At 32.8% G+C, this 14,906-nt stretch overlaps 1 long non-coding RNA gene across 1 annotated transcript; it reads left to right on the top strand.

Moving 5' to 3' along the window:
* The first annotated feature begins 5,487 nt into the window (after positions 1 to 5,487).
* Positions 5,488 to 14,561, top strand: LOC124888071. The gene is made up of 2 exons (XR_007046005.1): positions 5,488 to 6,096; positions 13,943 to 14,561. It is a non-coding gene; the product is annotated as an uncharacterized LOC124888071 (long non-coding RNA).
* Positions 14,562 to 14,906: the final 345 nt, after the last annotated feature.

Genomic DNA, 14,906 nt, shown 5'->3' with positions numbered 1-14,906 from the left:
AGGATAGATACAAATTTATAGATCCCTATATTCAATACATCCCAATATTCAATACAATAGAATAAAATCAGTGCGTAACTGTTAGAGATGCAACTTCAACTTTCAAGTGCAACATATACTACAAAATAACTGCACAAATGTCTGAGATGCAATATTCAAGTGCATCATAAAACCTTCACAAAAAATGATCTTGTAAAAATAACCTACCCCAATTTACAATACAATATCAGTTTTAGTGTAAAAAACTATCAACATTTTAAAACTACTTTCATTGTTGCTTGAATTGTAATGAAGCCATTTTCTGTCTTTTGTTCATTCTCATCTCATCTCTCATCACTTCAAACTGGTTTCCAGTCATTGATTTTTTGACCCTCTACCTTACTCTTATTTTTGGTTTGTAACCAAGGTCCCCATTAATATCAGCAGATCTTATAGGATGTGCAGAACCAGTATGTAGTATCCTACTGCTTGGCAACCTGGGCTGCAGACAAAGAAAGAAAGAAAATTATACACATATAAACATCTAAAGACAAATTAAACTTAAATTAAATCAATCGGCACTTACATTATATGTTGTGAAACCATTTTCAATAATCAAAACACCTATTTCGACTGTCTTTGGCCTTTTGCTAGTTGAAACATGTGGATTTGGTGGAGTATGAATAGGTGAAGCAAATGAATTTGGTGGAGCATAAACAGGTGAAGCAGGTGGATTTGGTAGAGCATAAATGGTTTGATGTTCAAACCACTCATGCAAAGGTGTCCTCTTTGCCACTCCTATGTCACCAAGAGGTGTTTTTCTTGGCCTTTCCCTGCCTCTTCCAGCTACTGCAGCTGCTGCAACATGTTCAACACCCTTTTCCCTTCCTCTTGCAGCAGCTGCAGCATGTTCAACACCCATTTCCCTTCCTCTTGCAGCTGCTACAACATGTTCAACATGTTCAACACCCCTTTCCCTTCCTCTTGCAGCTGCTGCAGCATGTTCAACACTCATTTCCCTTCCTCTTACAGCTGCTATAGCATATTCAACACTCTTTACCCTTCCTTTTTCAGTTGCTGCAACATGTTCAATACCCCTTTCCCTTCCCCTTGTAGTTGCTGCAACATGTTCAACATGTTTAACGCCCCTTCTTCTTTCTCTTGTAGCTTCTGCAACATGTTTAATATTTGCAGTCGGTGCAGTTTGTCCAGCTAGTGTGGCAGGTGTTGTGTTTCTAGGCCTTCTCCTAGGTCTAGGAGGTGCATCAAAATTATCACTTATTTTCTTGGCCTTCTCCTAGGTCTAGGAGGTGCATCAGTAGTAGTAGGAGGAGTGTTTCTTGGCCTCCCCTAGGTCTTGAAGTACTTGGTACATCACTTGGTCCAACATTAAGAATACTTGATCCAACAAAATCCTACAAAAATAGTTGAAGTAGTCACATATTCAAAAATAATTAAGCTACAAATAAATAATAGAAGTCATTTAAAATTACACACCTTGAAAGGACAACCTCTTTTGTTGTGATTTTGTCCATGACAGATTCTACAAGTCATGTAAACCCCTTTTCTTGATATCTTTCCACACTTTTTGGTCTCATAAAACTGTTTATTCCTTTTCTTCTTTGGCCTACCAGGCATAAAAACAACAACTGGAGGCTCCACATGAGGATTTGTTGACTCTGGCCACATGTTCATGTTGGTCACTGGTAGAATGTAGTGATAGTAAGTCTTGAGATAAGTCTCCTTACTGTAACAGCTATCAACAAAATCAATTGGGTCCAATTTCTTGTAGAGTATGGCTGCAATTCCATGTGGACATGGTATTCCCTTGAGCATTCAAGATTTACAGCTGCATGTGTTATACCTCAAATCCACACTATGTATATATGGTCCATCTGATATTTCAAAACCTTTCTCTTTATTGAAGTCAATATTACATGTTATTGACTTCTCAGTGTTTTTTTCTAACACTTTCAAAGCCATTGGAGATATTTCAATCACCCATGTTTTTGGAAAGTTTGGGAATTCTCCTAGTCTAGTTATTACCTTCACCCTTATGTCTTCTAGCATAGTAATAATTGTTTTATGCCTTGGTCCTAAGATCAAAGAATTAAAACTCTCAGCCATGTTATTATCTATGCTATCACACTTGATGTTAGTTCTAAAGTACATTTTACACCAACTTTGTACCTTGTAATGAAGTAAATCTGGAACAATATCTTCACCACCTAGCATGGCCAATTGGTTCAGATTTTTCTTCAATTCAGCTTTAAAGGTGCTTCTTGCACATTTCCAAAACTGGTTTTTTCTTTGAAGACCTCTCCATTTTTTTCCCCAATTGGCAAGGATATGTCTTGCACACATCCTATGCTCCACCTTTGGTAAAAGCTCTATTAATGTTGCTCTAATACCCTGAAAATCAGATCATAACAAATTACATAGTCATAACTACACATAATATTCATTACACATAACTAAATGAAGATAAAAACATACCTTTTGCATATCTGAAATGATTGTGTAATCTCTGTCATCTGTTAGTCCCAAATCCTCTATCAACAATTTCACAAACCATATCCAAATGTTCTTATTCTCATACTGTACTACAGCCCAAGCAACAGGCAACATTTGATTATTGCCATCTTTAGCCACAGCAACCAACAACTGTCTTTTGGTTACTCCCTTCAGGAAACATCCATCTAAACCAATACATCTTCTACAACCATTCAAAAAAGCTTTTTTGCATGGATCAAAACAAATGTAGAAACTTTGAAAAACAAGCTTACCACTATCATCAGAATAATCAACTTTCACAACACAAGTGGTGCCCGGATTGGACCTCAATATTTCATCCCTATAGTCAAATATTCTTCCAAACTTTTTCACATGATTACCCATTAAATCTTAAAGTATTTTACCTCTAACTCTCCTGGCAATACTCTTTCCAACATGTATATCCAATTCTTTTCTAATCAACTGTTGGAACTGAAATATTTTCATGTTTGGTTGCTCACTAATTCTATCTTTGAAATGCTTGTGCAGGAATTTTGCATTACACATGGAATTTCTAGTGGTTTTGATACACCTATGCTTAGGATTATAGGTTTTAATTTGAAAATCATTGGTAGACTTGTTAATACTTGCATATAATAGCCAAGGACACCCTTCCCTACATCTAACCCTAACCTTTTTAGACTCATTAACATACTTCTCTAACTTAACACCTCTTTGAAGTATATATTTTGTAACAGCATCTCTAAACTCATTCACATCCTCAAAAACCATGCCCAATTACCACACAACCTATTTTGCAGAATCATCATACACTACCTTTCTACTATCTGTCCTTCCTAACCCATCTTCTAAATCAGAGTCCACACTATATTTATCAGAATTAAAATACACAGGCTCATCCCTAGCAACTTTACCTTTTAAACTTTTATCAGCAATTTCTGTCTCCTCAAATCCCAGATCTGGAGCAACTTTACCAACAGGAATTTCTATAGGGTCATTAGGTATTCTTTCTCTTCTCTTCCTCCTCTGGTATTTCCTCCTTCCAGCCCTCAAGTTTATGTCTTCCTCATGCATATCACTTTCAAATTCAACATCATCTTCAATAAATAAATCTTCATGGTCTGAATCTGAGTTGTTTTCAGTTGAGAGGTCAGAAGCATCAGTATTTGCTGCCTCAGAAGTAGCTGCAACTTCACCACCGGCTGCAGCCTCACCACCAGCTGCAATAACACCAGCAGATGAGGCCTCACCAAGTGCAGCCTTAGCAGTAGCTGTAGCTTCACCACCAACTACAGCCTCACCACCAGCTGTAACAAAACCATCAGATGAGGCCTCACCAGGTGCAGCCTCATTTTCAAGCTCAACATATGCTGCAGTAGTTGGTGTTTCATTAAAATGACCACCCTCAACCCCTTTTCAACAACCTTATCCCTTTCATGGACCCCCTTGTCACCTTCTTTATTAAAAACAACAAAAGATTCCTTATTGGTAGTAGTGTATTCCAGCAAATCAATGGGACAATCAACTTGATCAATCATGTGACAAACGTACACCTCAATAATATCCCCATTTTCAAAGGATTGTGAAAGATAAAAAATATCCTCATCATATTGAAAAGCTAACAGAAAGTCCTTTTTAGGTGGCCTTAGATAAAACGTGCACCTTGTTGTAGCATACCTTAACTCTTTTAAAAAGTCAGTTAGCTCAAAATAAGATAATTTATCCACATCCACATAAAAAAATATCTGTGACTTCACCACCCTCATAATCTGTTTTTTTTTTTACTTTTACTATTCAAAACACTACCATGAAAATATCTCAGGGTTATATATGTAAAATCACCCATTCGTGAAATTTAGTCACATTCACAATGAGTTACAATTGAGGAAAATTTAAGTATTCAAACATGCAGTAATTAGTCACATAGGAAGAGTCAATTTAGATCACAAAAAAGCCCCAACTCATTGATAAAAATAAGAATGATTTAGAATTACAAAAAACCCTAAATTTGAGAAATTATGAAACTACAAACTTGTTGAACAATAACCCTAAGAAATTGTCATAAAGTTTCAATTTTTAAGTTTAGAAAAGCTAACCTTCAAGACTTGTTCAACACCAAGACTCTCACAGCTCCCAATACGAAATCACACCTCGAGGAACAACCCGAACAATTGTTAACGTTTATCTTGCAAGTAATTTTTTTTAAAAGAGTAGTGTAAGTGAGAAATGAGGATTAAGAGTGAAAGAGATGATTGAAAAGGTGAGGTGTTTGTTGAGTATAGAGAAGAGCAGACAAGAGGAAAGGTCCATTTTTGTTTATTAATTAATTTAACTTTTATTACATTTGTGGATAAGTAGGAGTTAAAATAAAAATTAAATGGGATAATTATTATTTAAATGGGCGCGTGTATCCACCGCTATTTGGTTGACTGAGTATGTATAAAAGTTGGCCGATATATGCCATTAAAATACAAAAAAAAAAGTCTAGGGGGGTAATTGAACCCCCGTAAAGTTTAGTATGTTCCATTGGAAATTTGGTCAAAGTTCAGGTAGTTACGTGGGTATTATCCCTTTTAAAATTATTAAATTTGAGAAATTCATTAAATTAATTGAAAGATAATTTCGTCTCGACTTTACCCGAATATTACTTAATTAAGGCATGTAAAATAATGTATAAATAACATAAATACCAACCCTTTTGGAAGTAATTACACTCTCACCCATTTTTTAATTACTTTACTCTCTCTTTCTATTAATATATCTAACATAACCGATATATACATAGCATTTTGTGTATATGTTGGGATTTTTGTAATATGTGTAAGGAGTTGAGATTTTTTATAATATTGAAAACATAAATTGTATATTTGTGTAATTTTTAGTAAAATTAAACTTTCCTTCTTTTAAATTGGGCCAGCAGCCCACAACTATATAATTCCCAAGTCAACATCCCACCACCCTTATTTCTTCTCACCACCAGCCCATAACAAATTCAATGGCCCCGGCCCAACACAAGCAAAACCGACCCGGACCATTACTCATATAATACTCCACTTCCAGCGAACCTCAACAACAACAGCGTACAAACGCATCAATTACAGCCGACAACAGCAACGCTGTAACAACACCGTACCAACGCAACAAACAGCTTACCAGCTCCAATGTTACAAACCCCACACCACCGGCGATAAACAACCAATATCGGCTAAATCCTAGCCGTTTTTTCCGGTCAATTACTCTTTTACCCTCGTGTTCAGCCTTTTTCGGCTACAAACTCGTCCACCTTTTCTCCTTTCAGAAGATGTTCATCCATTTTCGGGGAAGGATTTAATACCCAACGTCTCTTTCTGATTCAATTAAATTCAAGTTTTGTCTCACTATGGACTTCAAAAATTTCCTCAAAAAATCAACTCAATTCCAGATTTCAAGTCCGAAAACCCTAATTCTTTTCCCTAGAAATAGAGGTTGAAGGATAGAGGTTAAGGAGGATTTTTGGAGAAAAATTGAGGATTCGGGAGGCGCGTGCGCAACCAAAATTCTCGAAGAAAAACCGGTGGTGAAGTCGTCATCGATTCGTCGTCTCAGTTGGCTGCCCGGGAAGAGGTAAACCCAGCTTAGCCTCTCTTATTCTTCTCCTTTTTTGGCGTTAATATCGATCTTCATAAGTAGTCGGAGTAATTGTGGTGTTGGTTCGCTGGTATTGCCGTTGATGAGATTATATCCACGAATTGCCTGTTGTGTTGTATCCTATTTTATGCTTGTTTCATGATTAATTCTGGTTAATTTAGTTGGTTTGGTCGTATGTAACTTTGACATGCTGCTAAAATCGGTTCTTATCTCGGTTATAAAAAATTTCAATCTAGAAAGTGTTATGCATAAAGGTTCCACAAAGTATTTTGGTTGTCTTGGTTGATTGTTGGTTATTGAAATCTAAAATTTTCATACCAGACTTTTTTTTTCCAGTTTTCACGGTTTTGATGATAGTTTTATTTCGTTGTATTGAGAAAATTTTTAGTCAAAGGTTGGTTTAAATTTATTTTCTCCCTTTGAAGCCTTACACTGTCAAAAGTTGCCTGTGACAGAGCCAGCGTAGGCTAATGGTTGTCTGCTTTCATAAACAAGTATGTGTGTTGATTTATTAAGTTTCTTCTTACTTGAATGTCTTTATGTTGATAAAGAAAGCCACCTGCAGGGCTTGCTACCTTCCCTTCCTTCTCCTGTTTAAGTTTTTATACCCAATTTAATGGATTTCTTTCATTGTTTTATGAGTGGCGTCGTGTCATCTCCTACAATATAGCATGGCTAGTGTGTTTGCCTCATTTTCCCCAGAATTCTCCGTTGTCCCTCTTAAAATAATTCCCTTTTCGGGAGCGTTTATAAGTTGTTGATAAAATAGTCTAGCCTTATGCATGTTCCTTGAATGATTATTTGCTCCTAATGTTGCCTTAATGATATGCTCTTCTCCAAATAGATGTTTTGTTCATAGTTTAGAAGGGGTATTAATTTAGTGAAAGCTTCAAAGAAAAATCATCATGAAAGGGATTTTCTGTCTTGTTCACACATATGGTGAATTGACCAAATTTGGATATTCGATTTGATATATTCGGAGTTCATATACTATCTTTGAATTATACTTCATTCAGTTATTTAATTTAAGTAGTACTAATTCCCTATCTTTCTTTATTTTGCATGAACCCATCTTGAACGAGTCCAATGGGACTGTCATCCATATCGTTGCATTCGCCCACATTATCTCGAGTCAAGCGTTAAAGTCCAAAACTGGACTGATATCCATGGGATATACACTTATATACGGTTAGATACAGTTGGTGTACACTGTATAGCAGCTGATAATGGCGTATATTAAAAGTGAAAGTGAGGACGCAAGGTTTATACATAGATATACAGCGCGTATACAAAAACGCAGCAGCAATAGGGCTGATATACAGTCAGTATAGAACTGATATACACTTCAGAAAAATGGACTGAAGTCCATAATTCAAGCCCAAAATTGGGCAGTTTCATTAATGGGCCAATTGAGGGCCCAATTTTGATTCTTGCATCATTTTTTGCAGGCAAATCACATAAATATACACTTTAAGAGTCAATATTACAAAAACTACACATAGTTTCTATTTTACAAAATATAACAATAGATAACAAAATCTACCAAATAAGGCAAAAGAAAAAATAAAAGACAATAAATAAAATAACATGATTTAAGGGGGTAACTTAATAGTTGATATTTTACCTGCAAATTCTCCTATTTTGTTTTTCATCAATTTTTTTTCAAAAATAATAAATAAGGCAAACGAAAAAACACTACATTTATTTGATATTTGTTTTATGTTTTCAAATTTAATTTATCTAATTAAATTGACCTTAATTTTTAATATTTTTTAGGAGAAAACATCATTAATAATAGTAAATTCTCCGGTTGATTCAAACCACATTCTATACAAATTTCATACACCATAAAATTATTGATATACCTATTTTTATATAAATCGGACACCATAAAATTATTAATACATCAATTTTTATATATTTTGAACACCATAAAATTATCAATACACCAATTTTTATATAAAAATTTATATTACACCATAAACTTATAGATACACCAATTTTTATATACACCAGACACTATAAAATTATTGATACACCAATTTTTATATATTTTCGACATCATGAAATTGCTATTATTGATAAAATAATTTCTAGATAATTCAAACACCATAAAATTATTGATACAAAATTATTAATACATCAATTTCTTATAATTCAACAACATAAAAATATTGATACACCAATTTTTATACAATTCAAACACCATAACGCTGTTCATACACCAATTTCTATACAATTCAGACACCATAAAACTGGTGATACACCAATTTCTATATAATTCATATATAAATTTTTATACAATTCATACACCAAATTCTATACAATTCACAGACCTACACCAATTTCCTATACAATTCATTCCATAAAATCATTGATATTCTTCACTTGCCGGTGTCATCGAAAAAATCTGGAAAAACAATCAGTAGTAACAAACATTGAGAAAAAATTCAAAACCTCCATTGAAAATCATATCCACCGCCGCCGTCGCCACAACATCAAATTCTCCACCATATCCTAAACACAAAACATACTGATCGATGAACAAACGGTGTTCTATCAAAAATCTGCCCAAAAAAAATCAAGAAAACTACGACCATGTCTTCCAAGATTATGCTGAAACCTAAGGGAAGAATACCAAAAGGGCTGCTGCAGCGGATGAGGAAGACGGAACAATGGCAGTGGTGGGGAAATTCGTGAAGGAGTGGGGACATGGACAATAACGAAAGCCAAAGTGATTACACACTATGGTTTCATCCTGCTTTTTATCATCATTGACATGAATTCTTAACCCAAACCTTCTCTTTTTCAGCTTTTTAGTCCCGTGTAAAGCCATATTTCTTGATAGGTTATTTTAGGGTTTGTTGGGAGTGGACGGGGGGGGGGGGGGGGGAATTTTAGTTGGTGGGGGCCCCCCACGCATATGCCAGCTATAAAAAATCACTTTTAGTGGTAGATTTTGTAAATAAAAAATACCTTTTGTAAATTAAAAAAACTAGTGGTAGTTTTTGTAATATTAATGCTTAAATTGTATATTCATGTGATTTTTCCTTTTTGTAGCTTGTATTGTTTATTTGTGCTAATTAACATTTAAATTAATTAATCTAGATAAATTTCCTAAGGTGTTGTCATTTTATTTTTATCTTAATTCATGAACTTTTCACCTAATTTATATCGTTTAAAGACGGATTAAATTGTTTCCTTCGATTTTCTCCGTAATAAATCTTTTAAAAGTGAATAGTTTATTTTAATATGATATTTATTTTATTCATATGACTAATAGTCTATTTGGATTTAAATAATTCTCTTCAAACTCAAGAAACTAAATTTTCTTATAAATTTCAACTTATCATAATTAATAAGAGAAAATGGTCAAAAGTCTCCTCAACCTTTATTCCAAATTTCAACTACACACTTATACTTTGCGAGACTCCTATGACCCCCCTGAACTATTTAAAATGAAATTATTACCCCCAGTGCTGACATGACAAGAGAGTGTGTTTCACTCTCTTTAAAAAGAGTGAGAACGAAAATAATTTATTAAAAAATTATTTTTAATATTTCTTTAAAAATATATATATAATTTTAATTATTATTTTTCTTTCTTCTTCTTCTTTTTCTTCTTTTTCTTCAATGATATCCAAGAACTCATCAATGACATTTCTTCTTCTTCTACGTGGAATGACACGTGGCAGCGCGTGTAAACCACAAATTAAAATAAAATCTGGGTATGAGCTTTTAGACGGACATATATTTCACTTTAAAATAGTTTGGGGATAATAATTCCATTTTAAAATAGTTCAAGGGGGTCATAGGGCCCCCGCAAATTATAAGTGTGTAGTTGAGATTTGAGGTAAAGGTTGAGGTTTTTTTTGACCATTTTCTCTAATTAATAATGGTTTTAATTCAACACTCTCTTAACATTTTTCCAAAGGTATTATCTATAATATAATCAACTTTTTCTATAACGATTAATAATAAGAAAATAATTCCATAATTTTCTTCTTTTACGAAATTAAAATTCATTTTCCTTTTACGTCCGAAAAACTACAACTTAGTTTAATTCAAATAAAATTTCTCTCTTTTTAATAAATAAATGTCATTTTTCAATGTTAAATGAATGTTTTCAATATATATATTTTTGTATATATAAAAATCAAATGTTTGCAAAATTAGCCACTTCATTTAGTTAAGTTAGTTCTTTTTGGTACACTATTTTTAAATGGACGCTCCTAAGTGCCTTAAAAACCTTCTTAGGGCGTTAATTGAACCCTTACACATTATCTCTAGTTGTAAAGGTTTATTTCTGTTTTTGAACCTTTGAAACTCTTTTAAATTTTTCTTGATTTTTTTTCTATAAAAATCAAGTGGCGACTCTGTAAATTTTAAGATTATTTTGATTTTTTTTCAAAACTTTTGAAACAGTTTTCAGATGGTCAAAACCATTTTCTCGTCAAAAGAAATTTGTAAAGGGATAAAACACATATACAAGAATATTTTTTTCAAAAGTACCATCGATTATAAGAATTAACTCTTCATTCTCTGTCATAATAAGGGGCGAAAGATCATCATACCAAGGATCTATTTCTAAATTCCTTATCAGAAATAAGGATGTCCATGATTTTTTTACTTCATATTCCTTCATGACCAATATCTCAACATCCCTTTCATCATTATCCAAATGAACTATACATAGACATTCATTTAATAATGCACCTAAACCAACTATAACATTCTCTAATAATTGATCTCAGGGAGTGGAAACATGTGGAACTTTTCAGTAATGAATCAAAAGAAATTATTTCACTATAACACTCGTGTTCATTGGTGTCATCATGTTCACTAGAAACCCTTACCCTATAATGAATTCATCAATGCAGTGTAATCCCACCACAAATTGAGAGCATAATTCGACTTGCCTCCATTTTTTGTCTCCGAGGCTAGCAACTCTAACAAACTTACCACCACTACCTAAACTCCGATGCATAACAAGCACCGCCTTGTAAACATTCTTGGAGGAGTCGAAACAAAGTGCATCACCAAGTCGTCAAGCTCAAATAATTTGGTGCAAAATCGGGTGGCAAGATTCCACAAGTAGATACACTTGGTTATACTAATCAATATAAGACCATGACTAGAGCCTAAATGTCTAAAAAAATCCTCTATCCCTTATCATGAAAGGAGCATTGAGCTCTTCCAAAGTGAGTTGTTGATTTATGGATCGAAAGGAACACATTTTTGTGAAGTATTTTTTATACATCATCATCATGATTTCTCTTTGTTGATGATGATTCCTGAGCTCGAATTTCGGGCATGAAATCTAAGAACGTCGAAACACACCTGAATCTTAAAAGGGATTTAATGGATAAATATGAGAGAATAATCATAGTGATTTCATCAGGTAGATATGTCATTAGGTAATTTGGTGTTTGAAGTGAACGTTTATTTCTTTGGTTTCTCATTGGAATGGCTACATTAATCTATATCTATAATCTATAATCTATAATATATTTAAAGTGGGAAGACCTTAAAAAAGTGATTTGAAATTTTTGCCCTTTATTAAAAGTTTTCGCGTTAGACTAAATCGTCTTTTCACTATTTTTCTCAAATTGTTAAGTAATTTTATAAAATTATAATTACCAATAGACATTTAATTATTACCTAAAATTTAGGACTTATTTCCATACTTTAGGTGTAAATTAAAAATAAAAAATTACTGTATTTATGGCTTCAGGATTCATGCTACCAATTAGGTTTAGAATTTAGGTTTAATATTGTTTCATAAAATTATAATTGCCAAAGAGCTTATTTTAAAAAAGTCGACCTTTTACGCTTAGCCAAATCAATATTGCTTCTCTTCCTAAATGTTCACTACCAAGAAACATGAGTTCTTTTAAAAAACATTGTTGCATGCCATATGTGGTGAATAACACAAGTCCCTAATAACTTAGTGATGATTACTCAATATTTTCTCACCTACTTAGAGAGGTGATTAGACAGGGTATAGCACAACTTCAGCTTATTGAGGACATGACCTTAGATAGAAGGGTATAGAGGTCGTGAATTATGATAGAACATTAGTACGTACTTGCTTTTTGACTCATTTTTTGGCAGGTTTAATCTTAGTGGAAAATATGCTAGAGAAAGATAATTTACTCTTTAAATATTAATGTAATATAACTTACGAGAAATAAAAGAAATTGGCATTTTTGCATACTTTTTAAAATTTTGATATGTGAAGAAAATTTTGAGGGAAAATTTGGTTACACGAAAAAATATTCAAGAGAAAGATAATTTTTGTAGTATTTTAGAAATTTGGATATGGAGATAGCATTTCCTTTTAAAAATTTTAGTTGAGAGACATATATAAGCACAGATATAAATCAAAAGCAAAGCTCTTTCGTGAATGATAGTGATAATAATTTATTTAATCATATAAAAGCCCGATATGATTATTAAATGAGGTAAATAATTAAAGTTATCTTACTTTAATTGTGCTAATATCTAAATTAGACGAACACTTTTCATCATTCAAATGAATATAACGCTCTATCTATTGTAATTTCAATTGCAAGATTATATAATTTTGTATGTAAATTTTTATATTAATGTGACATACACATGTAACGAGTGTACATTAACATATAATGATGTTGGACTTGAATAGTTTATCAGTTTGAATTGGAATTTGAGAATAATTATATTATTATACTCATATATATATTGTAGTTTTTTTTCTTTACCTTATTATTTAGAATATGTTTTTGTGCAATATCAACATAATTTTGACTTTTAATATTAATATCGAAAGTTTGTTCATTACACTTTATTTTGCTCCTTAAAATTGTTAGCGTGATAATGAATTATCATGCTCCTTCTTAAGTACACCTTTTATCTTTACAAATTTAAGTTTTTGTATAAAGTTTTGTACTTAATAATATAAAAGACACATAATTTTTTATATATACATTTATTATTAATTAATTCTATATACATGTGCAATCTTACCATTTTAGAGTATTAATTCCTACCCAATCAAGTATTTTGTTGGGAATGGAGGTAATTGTATGATATGTGTTACTAAGACTTAAAGATAAGATCTATAAAGTGATGATTAGACCATGTATTTTCTAATGATCAACAACTTGCACGTTTAAAAGATCAAAGTAGCAAAAATAAGGATATTAGGAATGTATGAGTATATTAGGAGAGATGGGTTAGGAACGAGGATATTTCAGAGAAGATGAGAGTGGGTCCTGTGATGATCAAGGTGAGAGGCGAAATTGAGGTGGTTCCGACATGAAGAAAAGATATTTAGATGTCCAATCTTCCTACCAAACATTGTATATAATTTACGTTATGCAATGTATAATCATGTAAAATGCCTTCAAGTTTAATAAAAATGTAGAATCCTGAGAATAAAAATAACTCTATGTTAAAAACTTAGTGCTTTTAAAATTAGGAACTAAGTATAATGACTAAATATTACTCCATTTAGAGTGTCTAAACTCTGATTGACATTAGTTGTTCGAACCATCTCAAGTTACAGAAAAGACTTATTTTTTAGCCACACCTAATTTTTCTCCTTAATTATTAATGTGATGGTGATTTATCTGTTCCTCTTTAATTGACTACACCATTTTATCTTCAAAATTTTAAGTTATATTTTTAGAATTATTGTACTTGATAAAATAACATACACACACAATATATATATATGTGTGTGTGTGTGTAAATTAACTAATGCTTGATACATGTGCAACGCACGTATTATAAATAGGTATAAAGTTATATGGTTATAAGCAACTTATTGTTGTTTCAGGTACACAATCTATATGTTTGCACAAATACTTCAACTTTTGTTCAAGAACACCTATGAAGTTTTAACACCTTCAACACAAGTTCATCAAGAACTATCAAAGAAGTATGTTATTTAATGAAACAAGATGAAGAAGAAATTGAGTCAAGTCCTCCAATTTCACAGAGTGTCCTTAAGGAATTAATTTCCGTTAAGTGCTCGAGGTTGCATATTTTTTCCTTCCAGGATAACATGGCTCACAATCAGAATGTAGCGGTACCTCAAACCTTCTGATTCTTCGAACGCACTCAACAACAGATGATCACACAGAGTTTTTAGAAGTAGAAGAGTGTTTTTCAATGCAGAAAATTTCATACTACCTGAGAAAAAAAGTTCAGGTATTTATATTCATCAAATGCCCCTTCGGAAATGAAGTAATGGTTTATGAAAGGGTGTATCACTTCGAAACAGTCATGTCTGTCCATTCTGAAATAGTATGTCTTTTTTGAACAGTCACACCCGACCGAACAGTCACCCCTTTTTTAAAATAGTGTGTCTTTTCCTCGAAGGATGTGTCCCTTTCGAAGTGCGTTTCTGCATGCTTCTGTATGACATTTATGGAGAAAAAATATTTTTTGTTGGATTCTTGGATAAAAATTTGACTTGATTTTTTCCAAGTTTCAAATAAACTTTTTCTAAAAAATTAATTTCATTGATCATTTTTCAAATTCAAATCTGAAGCCGAGCGATGATGACGACGACACGAGGCACCTCTTGATTTTTGTCTCACTATCCTTTTGAAGGAGTGTTTCTTAGTAAGAACACAATAAAGTTGCTTTCTCCCACCAATGTGGGAGAAGTAGAATTTCCTTTAGTGAGTACATTTTTCTTTTAAGTGTGCTCAGTTTTCCTCCAAGAATTTTCTTCAATTTCCATTCACACCAATTGAACCCAACAATCCGAAGCCGAGCGAGCGACGATGACGGCT

This window comes from Capsicum annuum, chromosome 1 (assembly GCF_002878395.1).
Source record: "Capsicum annuum cultivar UCD-10X-F1 chromosome 1, UCD10Xv1.1, whole genome shotgun sequence".
In the NCBI taxonomy this organism is placed as follows: domain Eukaryota; kingdom Viridiplantae; phylum Streptophyta; class Magnoliopsida; order Solanales; family Solanaceae; genus Capsicum; species Capsicum annuum.
The sequence above is the reverse complement of the archived record's forward strand: the minus strand, read 5'-3'. Positions and strand labels throughout refer to the sequence as shown.